The sequence below is a fragment of the Pan troglodytes genome, chromosome 2 (genome assembly GCF_028858775.2).
Source record: "Pan troglodytes isolate AG18354 chromosome 2, NHGRI_mPanTro3-v2.0_pri, whole genome shotgun sequence".
Lineage (NCBI taxonomy): Eukaryota > Metazoa > Chordata > Mammalia > Primates > Hominidae > Pan > Pan troglodytes.
The window spans coordinates 160,307,794-160,319,137 of NC_086015.1; the positions used below are offsets into that span (position 1 = coordinate 160,307,794).

General features: G+C 43.5%; 1 long non-coding RNA gene across 1 annotated transcript in view; it reads right to left on the reverse strand.

Annotated features, from left to right (window-relative positions):
• LOC107970825 (uncharacterized) overlaps window positions 1–11,142 on the reverse strand; it is a 56,236-nt gene extending 45,094 nt beyond the window's left edge. The window contains exon 1 of the long non-coding RNA XR_008547165.2: window positions 7,474–11,142. This is a non-coding gene — a long non-coding RNA (uncharacterized LOC107970825). The remainder of the gene's footprint in view (window positions 1–7,473) is intronic.
• Window positions 11,143–11,344: the final 202 nt, after the last annotated feature.

Sequence of the window (11,344 nt, forward strand, 5' to 3'; positions counted from 1 at the left end):
CTCTGTGCTCCCCCAGAATCACCACAGTGCTTCCCATTCAGCGTGGGCTCCCTTTGAGCATGTTAAATAAGCAGTGAATAAAGGAATAAACAAATGGATGAGTAAATAGAAAGTCGGAGAAAAAGCTCTCATACCCAAAAGTTGCCCCAGAGAAGGTATCAGGAAGGCAAAAGAAAGGTACCAGTCCTCAGAGGGCACAGTCACCCCACCCTCCCCATTCCTTCCCAGCCTTCTCTGCTCCTATTGGGGCAGAATCAGTGCCAGAAAGTGAGTGGTGCATAGTGAACAGGCCAGGCCTGGGCCATAAACATTAATGAAAATACTGTTAGGGACGGAAGCCCTATCCCTGCCATGTGACTTAGAAATGTTGCCCGTGGCTTCAGGGAAAAGAGGATTCATGGAAACAACCAAGTCAAGGTCACCACATGCATGCAGTATTTTAGGCCCAGCAAGCAATGTGGCATATTCAAAGCTTCTGATGAATGGTTTCCAAGAAATCTGATTTTTAGCAGTGCTGTTGACACAGGAGTTGCAACAGCAACCCCCATGACTTGCCCCTCACTGGGTTGAAGATTATCATTGATTTATCTGGAGCAGAAACAGCAGGAATCCACATCACGCCTTGGAAGGCAGCCTGGGCAAAGGCAGAGAATTAACAGATCTTTGTTATTAATTCCAATACCACAACTCCTCATGGGTCCGTGCAGTAAAATCACAGGCTCTCTTGACAGGAGTTTCTCTGTGTTTAAGAGGGCTAGTGTTTGTTTTGTTTTGTTTTGTTTTATGGGGCAGGTCCTTATTCTTAATTACAAAGACAATCCCAAATCACAAATATTCATTAATCACACACCAGCTCAAAACATGTTAGGTGCTACAGGAGGTGCAAAATAAGTAGCACAATCTCTATATTTCATTCATTTGAGCATCAAACATTTATTGAGGCCGTTCTATGTGCCAAACATTGTGATAGTCATTGGACTTTATAGCACGGTTATTTTCCCTTTTAAAAGTGAAAAGATGAGGTTCAGGGAGGTTAAGCAACTTACCGAGCTTGCCTATAGTCACGCAGTTTGTAAGAGACTTGGGATGAGAATAAAGGGAAAGAATCTGACAGTTTGTTATTATTTTTATTATCATTGTAGTGCCATTCATGTAGCCTTAGAAAAACTCAACCTCATGCATTTGCATGAGCCTCCTTTTCACTAACACACAACAAGCCACAATTCACGTTGGGGAGTAGGAAAGTGGTTTGTGCCCATTTACTCTTCCTCCGGTGAACCTCCCAGGAGCAGCTGGTGTGTGCAAAACCAAGAGCCCATGGCCCTTGCTCTGTTCTTATGCACAGTGGTCTGTTGATAGCTGCCCTCCAAACAGCCCTGGCACAGGGGTCAATCACAGGCCCACAGCCAGCAAAGATGAGCAGAAGGAATGCAAGTTTTGGTCTCCCAGCAGTGCTTTGCTTCTGACCCCTATGTTTTTCCTTCTTGACCTGGAAGCAGCATTTGGGTGCTAAAGGAAAGGACCCTGAATGCTGGAGTCTTGCAGGCCAGGATTTAAATCTCAGCTCAACCTCTTGGAAGTTGTGTGAACTTGGGCACAGCTCTTAGCTTCTCTGAGACTTCATTTTCTCCCCACTAAATGAAGGCAATACCCACCCTGCAGAGACGTTTAATAGAGGCAATACCTACCCTGCAGAGAGGTTCAATTGGGTAACATATGCACGATGTCTGGCACGCACTAATTGCCCAATCAATAGTAGTTATTATTACTGTCCAAACTAGATTTCACCCAAGAAGTGGAGTCACAATTATTAAGCCATAAACTAATATGCATTTATTAAAGATCTATTTTTAAGTAGGATTGATAATGGTTGTGAGAAAAACCTTGCCCACCCCCTCCAGCAGTTAGGGACCCAGACAGGGAGTAAATAAAACCCATGGCAATGAACAAGTCACCAACAACTCAAGTATCTAAGATACAAGAGGCGAGAGATAAAATTTTCCTAGGTGTCTGCAACTTTGGAGATAAGGGCAGTGAGTGTGGGCAGATGGAGGCCCTAGGGAACCCCCTGTCTAGGCCCCACTGCACTACATCACAGGTACCCTTCACAGGCCTAGTATCCATGCACTGTTCTTTTCCCCCCTTCTCCAGAGTTTGCTTTTTGGCTCATTCAGGTATTTTCCTTTCTGAGAGCCACTGGGGACTCAGAGCATCCTCAGGTTATCTGTCCCCAGGCCTAGCCGGCTCCTTGCTGGGTTCTGACCTCACCTCTGGCGTCAGTCTTATCAGGTGTGGACAGAATCGTCTCCCCAGCTCCTGGAGCTGGAAGCCCAGGATTCTCCCCACACCCAGGCCTCATCTGGTATGATGGAGGAGGGCCAGGCACCTCTGGGACTAAACACAGTGGTCACCTGCCAAATCAAAATGACCACAGGGGTCTGCAAGCAAAGCCATGAGGCCCAGAATCAGGGAGGAAGGGTGGGGTTTACATAAGTGTTGACAAAGAACAGAGCAGATGCCATGCTCCGCCAAGCAGGAAAGAGGGAGGAGGATGCTGGGGAGAAACAGCAACCCTCTGCAGCCCAGGTCTTCATAGGGACACTAGCAAAGGGACAACAGGTCATGATGGGGATTTAGTGTCCTCTGGGAATTTTTTCCTCCCAGGGAGCATGAAGATCCAGCTGAGCTCAGTCTTAAGAAATAAGTCTTAGGGTGACTGAATAGGAAGCGAGTGAGCTCACTGGGAACCAGAGAGGTAGACATACTGGGTACCTGGACAGAGGTACCAGCTGCTCTGTGTAAACTCATATTCCATAATCAGAAAGCACACTTCATTTCTTTTCTTTCTTTCTTCTTTTCTTTTCTTTCTTTTTTTTTTTTTTTTTTTTTTGAGACAGAGCTTTGCTCTTGTCGCCCAGGCTGGAGTGCAATGGTGCAATCTCGGCTCACTTCAACCTCCACTTCCTGGATTCAAGCGATTCTTCTGCCTCAGCCTCCCAAAGTAGCTGGGATTGCAGGCTCCTGCCACCATGCCCAGCTAATTTTTTTGTATTTTTAGTACATACACGGTTTCACCATGTTGGCCAGGCTGGTCTTGAACTCCTGACCTCAGGTGATCCACCGGCCTCAGCCTCCCAAAGTGCTGGGATTACAGGCATGAGCCACTGCGCACGGCCAGTACATTTCATTTCTACGGCACCTCTGGTTTGTTTAAATTTGTCGGCTGGCTTAAGTACTCCTTGGGGTTAATGGCTCAGGTGGGGTGGGAGTGGGTGAGTATTTAATTAGAATTCATTTCACAGGGGCCTCTTTGTCCTGTTAGGGTCAGCTCCAACCACTTGTTTCTCTGCACCGGGACTGCTGCGTTTATTGGACTTGTTAGTGTCTGTCAGTAAATGATAACTCATTTGAACTGTCTCCAGAATCACAGTGGTGCAGGGCGCAGAAGCTTCTCACATTGGTGTTTCACATTCTAGGGCTTAGAAGGGAGGCAGGGGTCAGGCCACTCCTCCAAACCATGGAGACTGCAAGCCAGAGAGCTGGCAGGCACCCAAGGAGCCAGGCCTCATCCTGGGGTGACAGAGAACCAAGGGAGCTGCAGACCCCCAAGGGGGCAAGCCTGGGACTGGCACCCTGTCAGCAAGAAACTAGTAGGGAACTGTGGGAATAGGCAGGCGGACAGCTGGGGTCCACAGAAATGGAAAGCCAGAGGAACAGAAAGCATTTCCTTCCCTGCAGGCTACATTCCACATGCAGCCCCACTGTACTCGGACCTGTGAGCCACAGCCACGAATCTAGCCTTCAGAAATACATCTGTGCAGAATGACAGGGTGCCACTTTGTTCATTGTACCATTGCTTGAAATAGCAGAAGACTTGGATCAATCTAAATCTCATCAATAAAAGTCTGATTAAATAATTCACAGTCTGTGCAGACAGTGGCATACTTCAAACAAAGCGCCTCACACTGTGATGGGGGATGACCTCCGAAATACATTGCTACATCAAACAAATACAACTAGGTTCAGAACTGTGTATTATCACTTGTTATTTCTTAAAAGGGGGCAAGTAGAGTGGGGAAGGGAAGAGAATATATATTTATGCACTCATTTATGCATAAACTATCTTTGGAAGGATTCCCAGACTGGTAATATGGTAATATTTTATTCCTCCAGGAAGGAGGGTGCCGGGATTGGGTGTGAGGGATGGGAGGGGACTGTATCCCAGCCCAGCCCAAACTTAGTAGCTTAAAGCAACCCCCATTCATCCAGCTCAATCTCTGTGGTTTGGCTGTGGTGGCTGGGGCCTCTCTGCACATGAGGACCAGGAGGCTGGTCCTGCCTTCACAAGGCAGCGTCAGAGTTCCCAGGAGCCAGAGACTCCTGAGCAGAGCAAGCCCAGTGAACAAACACTTTCAGACTCTTATTTGCATGATGTTTGCTGACATCCTTTTCGCCAAAGCAATTCACATGACCAAGCCCAAATTCAAGGCAGAGAAATAGACTCCATTTCTTAATGGGAGGAGCCACCAAATATTATGGTCACTTGTTTAAATCTACCTCATGGTAGGGCAGGGATGATGACGGAGGGAGAGACTTTTCTCTTTTTAGCCTTTTGAACTTTTTGAATTTGAGTCATGTCAATATTACCTAATCAAAAATAACTAAAACCTTAAAATTTAAAATAGATTCCCTGAGATTAGCTTCAAAATAATCCAGCTGTTGAAGGAGATGAGGCAGGGAGAGGGGAGAGTTGAGACACAGGCAAAATGAGATTGGCAGTGAGTTGGGAACTGCGGAAGCTGGGTGATGAACACAGGAAGGCTTGTAATAATCTACTTTGTGGATGCTCAAATTTCTTGCAGCAGGAATTTTTTTAAATAATAAAAAAGAAATAACTAATAGCAAAAACTCACACTTACTAGACTTACATGGTAAGTGCATTGCCTGCATCATCCCCTACAAGGTGGTCGGGACTCTTGTGGCCTTAACAACAGCTTTCTTGAGTGGCAGCTGCAGAGTGAGGCCACAGGGCAGCCTAAAGCAGAGAGGAGAGCAGGGAAGAAAGGAACGTAGGAAGCTGCCTGCCAGTGTGGGCAGGACTTGTAGCTGAAAATCCAAGGATTGGGATGGTATTTGGTGGTGGCATGGAAGGTGAAAAATACTTGATTGTCTCAGAAACACACACAGAGCTTACGAGGGTTGGAAACAAGACGGGAGCCTTTCCAAGGATTCCAGACAAACACTATGGGGCATGTGAGCACATTTGAAGGAAAATGACTCAGTAGGAAATTTTCTCAATAGGTACATTTTCTTGCCTCTTATCACTCAAAATGACCACATGTGTGACCCTGGGCCTCCAGTCACCCACATAGCCTGGGCCTGGCGCTGAAAGGCTGGTCATGGAGCAGTTCTGAGAATGCTATTCTATGGCAGAGGAGGAAATCCTTCACCCTATCTTCTGAGTCCCTGGCCTCCCTAGCTAACCCTTAGAACTCTCTCCCTGTTCCAAATGTCTGCTAGGAGTTTTCCCAGAGGCTGTGGCTTCTGAAGCCATGTTCAGCCTCTCTGGAAAGCTCAGCTTTTAGGTGTGTTCCTGTGAATGCCAGTGCGTGCACCTGCAGATGCTCCTCCTGTGGCGGCTACAAGGTGGACACCTCTGTAGGGGAAGTGACTGTGGCACTTTCTAGGAATTTAGGGGTGTCCCCCACCCCAACTCTAGGCTAGGGTAGGTGACACCTATATCATGCCTTATTCCTGTCTTTATTGCTGAATCTCCACATTGTTTAAAATTGTTCATCACTATTCAAAGACTTAGTATTAAAGAATTACTGTTAAGTTTTTAGGTGTGATACTGGTATTGTTAAATTTTGCTTCATCCTTTTATTAAGGTATAATGTATATACTGAAAAGTGAACAAATTATATGTGTACAGCTGAAGAGATTTTTAAAAGAGAAAACACCTGTGTTGCCAGCCCGCAAGTCAAAAAAAGAGATCATTGCAAGCAGGATATTCATGCTGGTTAAAAAAGAAGCTTTGTAGTAATATGTCCTTAAGGATCTACAGAGGAAATATTGATGTCTTGGGTTTGCTTCAAAATAACCTGGAGTTGAGGGAAGGCACAGACTAAACAACATTGCTCACCAATTGATAACTATTGAAGCTGGTACGGTTTCCATAGGCCTTCTATGTATTCTCTGTCTTGCTCTCTGTCTCACATATTTAAAATTTCTCCGATAAGATTTTTAAAACAATCATTAGGAGCCTAGGCTTTAACTGAACCAGAGGTGGCTCTGAGGCATGAGGTAAAAGCTAAGAGGTGAAATTAAAATGTCCCTTTAGGATATTACTTGGTAATTAAGAATCTTTGAGTCTACTGGATTAAATATGTAAATAATCTATCTTTTTAAGTGGGTTTTTATGTGCCTATCTTCTCTGTGTCACTGAGAGCTTCCTGCAGGTGCTGGGTTTTATTCCTATCTGTATCCCTGCTGCTTATGTAGTACCGTTCTTGGCACACAGGAGGTGCTCAGAAGTGCTTGCTGAGCAAATGAATCCTTGAATGTTATATCATATCCTATGACAAGGTCTAACAGAGCACCAAGGTGGTGTAGGTGCCCAAAACTGCTATATCACTTAAATTGAAATCAACACCACCAACTTCTTTTCTCTTTTGTAGTTGCTTCCAAACAATAAGTTGCTTAAATCCTAAAATATCAGAATTGAGAGGGACTTAAAGGTCACTTTGTATAACCTGCTTATGTTCTAGATGAGGAAACCAAGGTCCAGAGAACTAAGTGACCTTTTCAAGGTCACACAGCTGTTAGGGACAGAGCCAGAGCTAGAGCTCAGCCTTGTTGAGCCCCATCGGGCCTGTTGTTATTATATCATCCAGCTCCATGGCTGTTAATTTGACACACGCAAAATCCTATTTTCACAGGTAAAGAAAGAGAATTTCAAAGAGGTGAATATAATTTTCCCAAGGTCTTCGGTCATCGTGACTCCATAGCTCTATCAAAAACAGTGTTTGCCACCTTGGGTTATGGCCTTTACTTTGAGAAAATTTAAAATTCAGAAACTTTAATTTTAAGAACAGAGAGGTAATTATTCTCATTAGAAAGGACTTTGATGCACGTTTTTATTCAAGAGGTGAATTCTTCTTTCAAATGTCTTTGAAATATGAGCAGATTTTTAAAACTTCCATCTGCATCTAGCTTGTTAGGAACAAAGCAACTGTATAAAATCAAGCACAGCCCAAGCCATGTCCTGTCCTGTCAAGTGTCACAAGGGTGCTTTCAACATTCCCAAGCCAAAAAATAAACCAATCAAAGATAACACACCAAGACTGGAAATAAATGAAAAACCCCAACAACAAACAAACAAAAAAAGTCAACCATTTCATAACATGGTATCTTTTTAAAAAAACATATTCGTTTAAAAAAAGTTGTTAAATTAAAATGTTAGGATAACCATACCTTATAATTTAATTTTGTTGTCTCTCAAAGCAGCATAACTATAGTGGTCTTTTGTGCCATTCATTTTCTGGGCTTTTCCATGCAAAAGTATGTTGCAGCTTTGTCCAGTGCCTTTTTCAAGCATCTTGTGACATTTCCATCCCCCTACCTAACAGGGTGGCCAGATTTCTTTGCTGTTAAGAGGATTACTGAGACGTTCCCCTTTATATAACTCAGAAGACTCCGTAAATAACAAGAAAGAGCAAACAAGAGATGTCAAGGAGAGAGGTTACAAGCAAGGGCTGCATTTCAGAGAAGCTGGCTAAGCAAAAAGAGGTCAAAGAACTTTCTTAATTGACACTGATAAAGCTGGGGCTTGAGAAGCAGTGTCCTGGGCGCCATTTTCATGGGCAAGCAGAGGGGTTAGCTTACATTCATCCATCAAGGGTTAAGCTTTAAACCCAAGAACTTCGGGTGAGTCAGGGCCAATGACCGGTAAAGGAATGAGACACCTTATCTCTAATCAACCCTGCCTCAAAATAGCTCTCTTCCCTTGGGCAGAGACTCCCAGCACACCATAGTTCAGGGAAGTGCCTGAGCCACACTTAGTCAGAAAGTCAATGAGTATGCTTTGTGCACAAAGTTAAGTTAGACCTCTCTGCGTGGAGCAAGGCATAATTTAACAACCCTCACTATGGCTTGCACCAAATCAGGATGTTCCAGCCAGGAAGGAACTTACAGTTTACCTGGACCAGCTCCTCATTTTACAGATGAATAAACGGAGACCCAGGGAGATGGATGATTTGCAAAAGAACACCAAGGGAGTCAGTGGCTGGGCTGAGGGCTGAAACCCTGCGCTAGAGCAGACATTCTCTTTCTCTTGGCAATTCTGCTATACTCATCTGAAAAATGAATGAAACACTCATGCCCCTGGTCAATTTTCCTTCCGTTGTTAAGGAAATCATTGCCAATGCTCCAATAGTTTCTAAGTCAACACATTCACAGGCAGTTCTTGTTAAACCCTTTCATTGTGAGTCTCCCAAACTTCCTCTTCTATCTTCATACTTCAGAGAGCTTTACTTTTGAGGTTCACTGTGTGGGCTGCCACTGTTGTTCCTTTCTCTGCCGCTGGGAGAATGTTACAAATGGGTAATTGAAGTACTTGGGGTGTTGCTCTTAGGATGGGGTCAGACAAAAATTGACACCAGCCTCATCAGCTGTTCACCCCTAACAAGGGTTGTGACTCACAGCTCAGGACTGCTGTTTCAGAAATGATCTGTGACATGGCACAGCTCAAACATTCCTGCCTCGATGCTTCCTACACCGCCATTTGCATACTGTGTCCCCTTTGTGCGTCCGCCACACAGTATGGGCTCTGTCCAGAGCTATCAGAGGCACATGAGGTCTAAATAGGAGTGGGGGAAAGCCTGGAGCTTGCAAAAGACTGCTGAAAACTGTGCAAAATAATAAGGATTTAGGACATGGACAAAGTTCTGGAATGTGCTGTTAGAAAAATGCCTGGCCCTATCTAACTTGAAGGAGTTTTGTGTCATGTTATTACTATCCAAGACTTTGTGTCAGAGACTGAAGAGAAATAAAGCACTAAGGGACAGGACATTCAATTTTGACACCCCTTCGTTTCTCCATGATTGTCATTTCTTAAATGTTCCACTTATTTCCTCCATGAGTCAACTGGGCTGGACTTATTGCAGCTCTCAGGTGGAAACTGGTCCTAGTTGTTCTTCATGCATGAGATTTATCTCTTCTAGCTAGACTCCAAGTTACTCTATAAAAGTCTCAGGGCTTTATAATTCCTGCAAGGTTTCCTACTGAGGGCTGGACATACAGGAGGTGCTTAATAAGTGTTAAATAACCATGTCCTGCTTGGTCAGCATCACAGTTTTAAACTCACTTCATGCTAAAGTCAGGTCATGCTATTCAGGTGCTCATTGCATTCATGAGAAGGCACGAGAGCAAAGAAGAATGATCGCCCGAGGTTTATACCCAGTGAATGACAGAGCCAAGCCTCAATCCCAGGTCTTCTGAAATCAAATCCAGTTCTCACTAACTCTTCTGTCTATCATAGGATGGATAAAGAAAATAGGCTAAAGACATTTAGGTTAAAGCTGGTGAAAAGTGAAATCGTTCATTGCTGGGGGTGGAGGGTGGGGCAGGTCTTAAAATTTTTAAAGGACAATTTAACTGTTATATCCTCAGCTTACTACATAAGTTACACAAAGACTTCCATACATTTATGTAATTGTAACAGTGTAACTTTTTTCTTGCAAGAGTTCCATCATAATCAATTGGTTTAGCAGAATAAAAATTGGTTTCTTTTTAGCTGAAGAACTAAAAATAGGAGGCAAATTAATATTCAGCAAATGAGATGAATCTCTATGAGGTATGGCTTTATTGTTCTGATGAACACCAACTCAATGTGGTGTTCGAAATGTCTCAGTAACACCCATATTCATGTTCAAAGATGATGTCACCAAGGAACATCCACAGGCATTCACTGAGTGCACAGCACGGTTCTGGATGGCTTTCCAGAACCATCAGCTAGCTATAGGACCTTAGGTACATACTAAAGGACCCAACGTTTTTTTAACACCAACCATGTTCCAGAAACCTTGAAAAACACTTTGCATGTTATTACATTTAACCCTTGTGACAACTTTATGATTTAAAATGAGGACCCTGAGCAGACAGTAGTCATTAATTTACTCAAAATGACATGGCCAATAAATGGCAAAGCTGGGAGCTGTATCAGATATTAGTGACTCCAAAGCCCATATTTTTCCCGCTATACCAGAGCTTCTCAATCCTAATTCATATTAGTATCACCCAAGGAGCTTTCATATTGTAATGATGCCTGGGTCTCACCTCAGACCAATTACATCAGAATATCTGAGGATCTATCCTGGATGTTTTTTTCTGGGTGTCTTTTCATCACCCTAAGTGATTATACTATGCAACCAGAGTTAACAACCACTGAACTGGGTGTGCTGAGACTCAGTGCCTTCAACTGTAAAGTAGATGGAGATCTCTACTTTCTACTTCTGTAGTCACCAGAAGGCTAATTACCCTGGGGCCAATAGCTGCCTGAGAAGCCCCAATCTGCACCTAGAGTAAGCAGTTGTCACCCATACTGTCAGATATTCTCCCAACTTTCTACTTAAGTGTGGGCTATGAGTACAGCTGTTTAAACTTCCAGGAATGGGACTCTAAAATATACAATTATTTCATATATTCATATATATGTGAACCCCAAATATCTGAGACAGATCTCAGTTAATTTAGAAAGTTTATTTTGCCGAGGTTGAGGATGCATGCCCGTGACACAGCATCAGGAGGTCCTGATGACATGTGTCCAAGTTGGTCAGAACACAGCTTGGTTTTATACATTTTAGGAAGACATGAGACGTCAATCAATATATATAAGCTGTACATTGGTTCTGTCTGGAAAGGCGGCACAACTTGAAGCTGGGAGGGAGCTTCCAGGTCACAGATACTTGAGAGACAAACGGTTCATTTTTGTGAGTTTCTGATTAGCCTTTCCAAAGGAGGCAATCAGATACGCATTTATCTCAGTGAGCAGAGGGGTGACTTTGAATAGAATGGGAAGCAGGTTTGCCCTAAGCAGTTCCCAGCTTGATTATTCCCTTAGTGATTTGGGGGCCCGAAGATTTATTTTCCTTTCATATATATATATATATATATATATATATATTTTTTTTTTTTTTAAATCAGAACAAGGCCCTAAAACTCTAGAAAGATTCCCATGCCATTATTTTCTCTGTCTTTCTTTCCAGATATCAATCATAGCTATTTTGGTGAAATCCCTATTGCTCCAAACTATTTTAGTGCTGCCTCTCTGCCATCATGACAACAA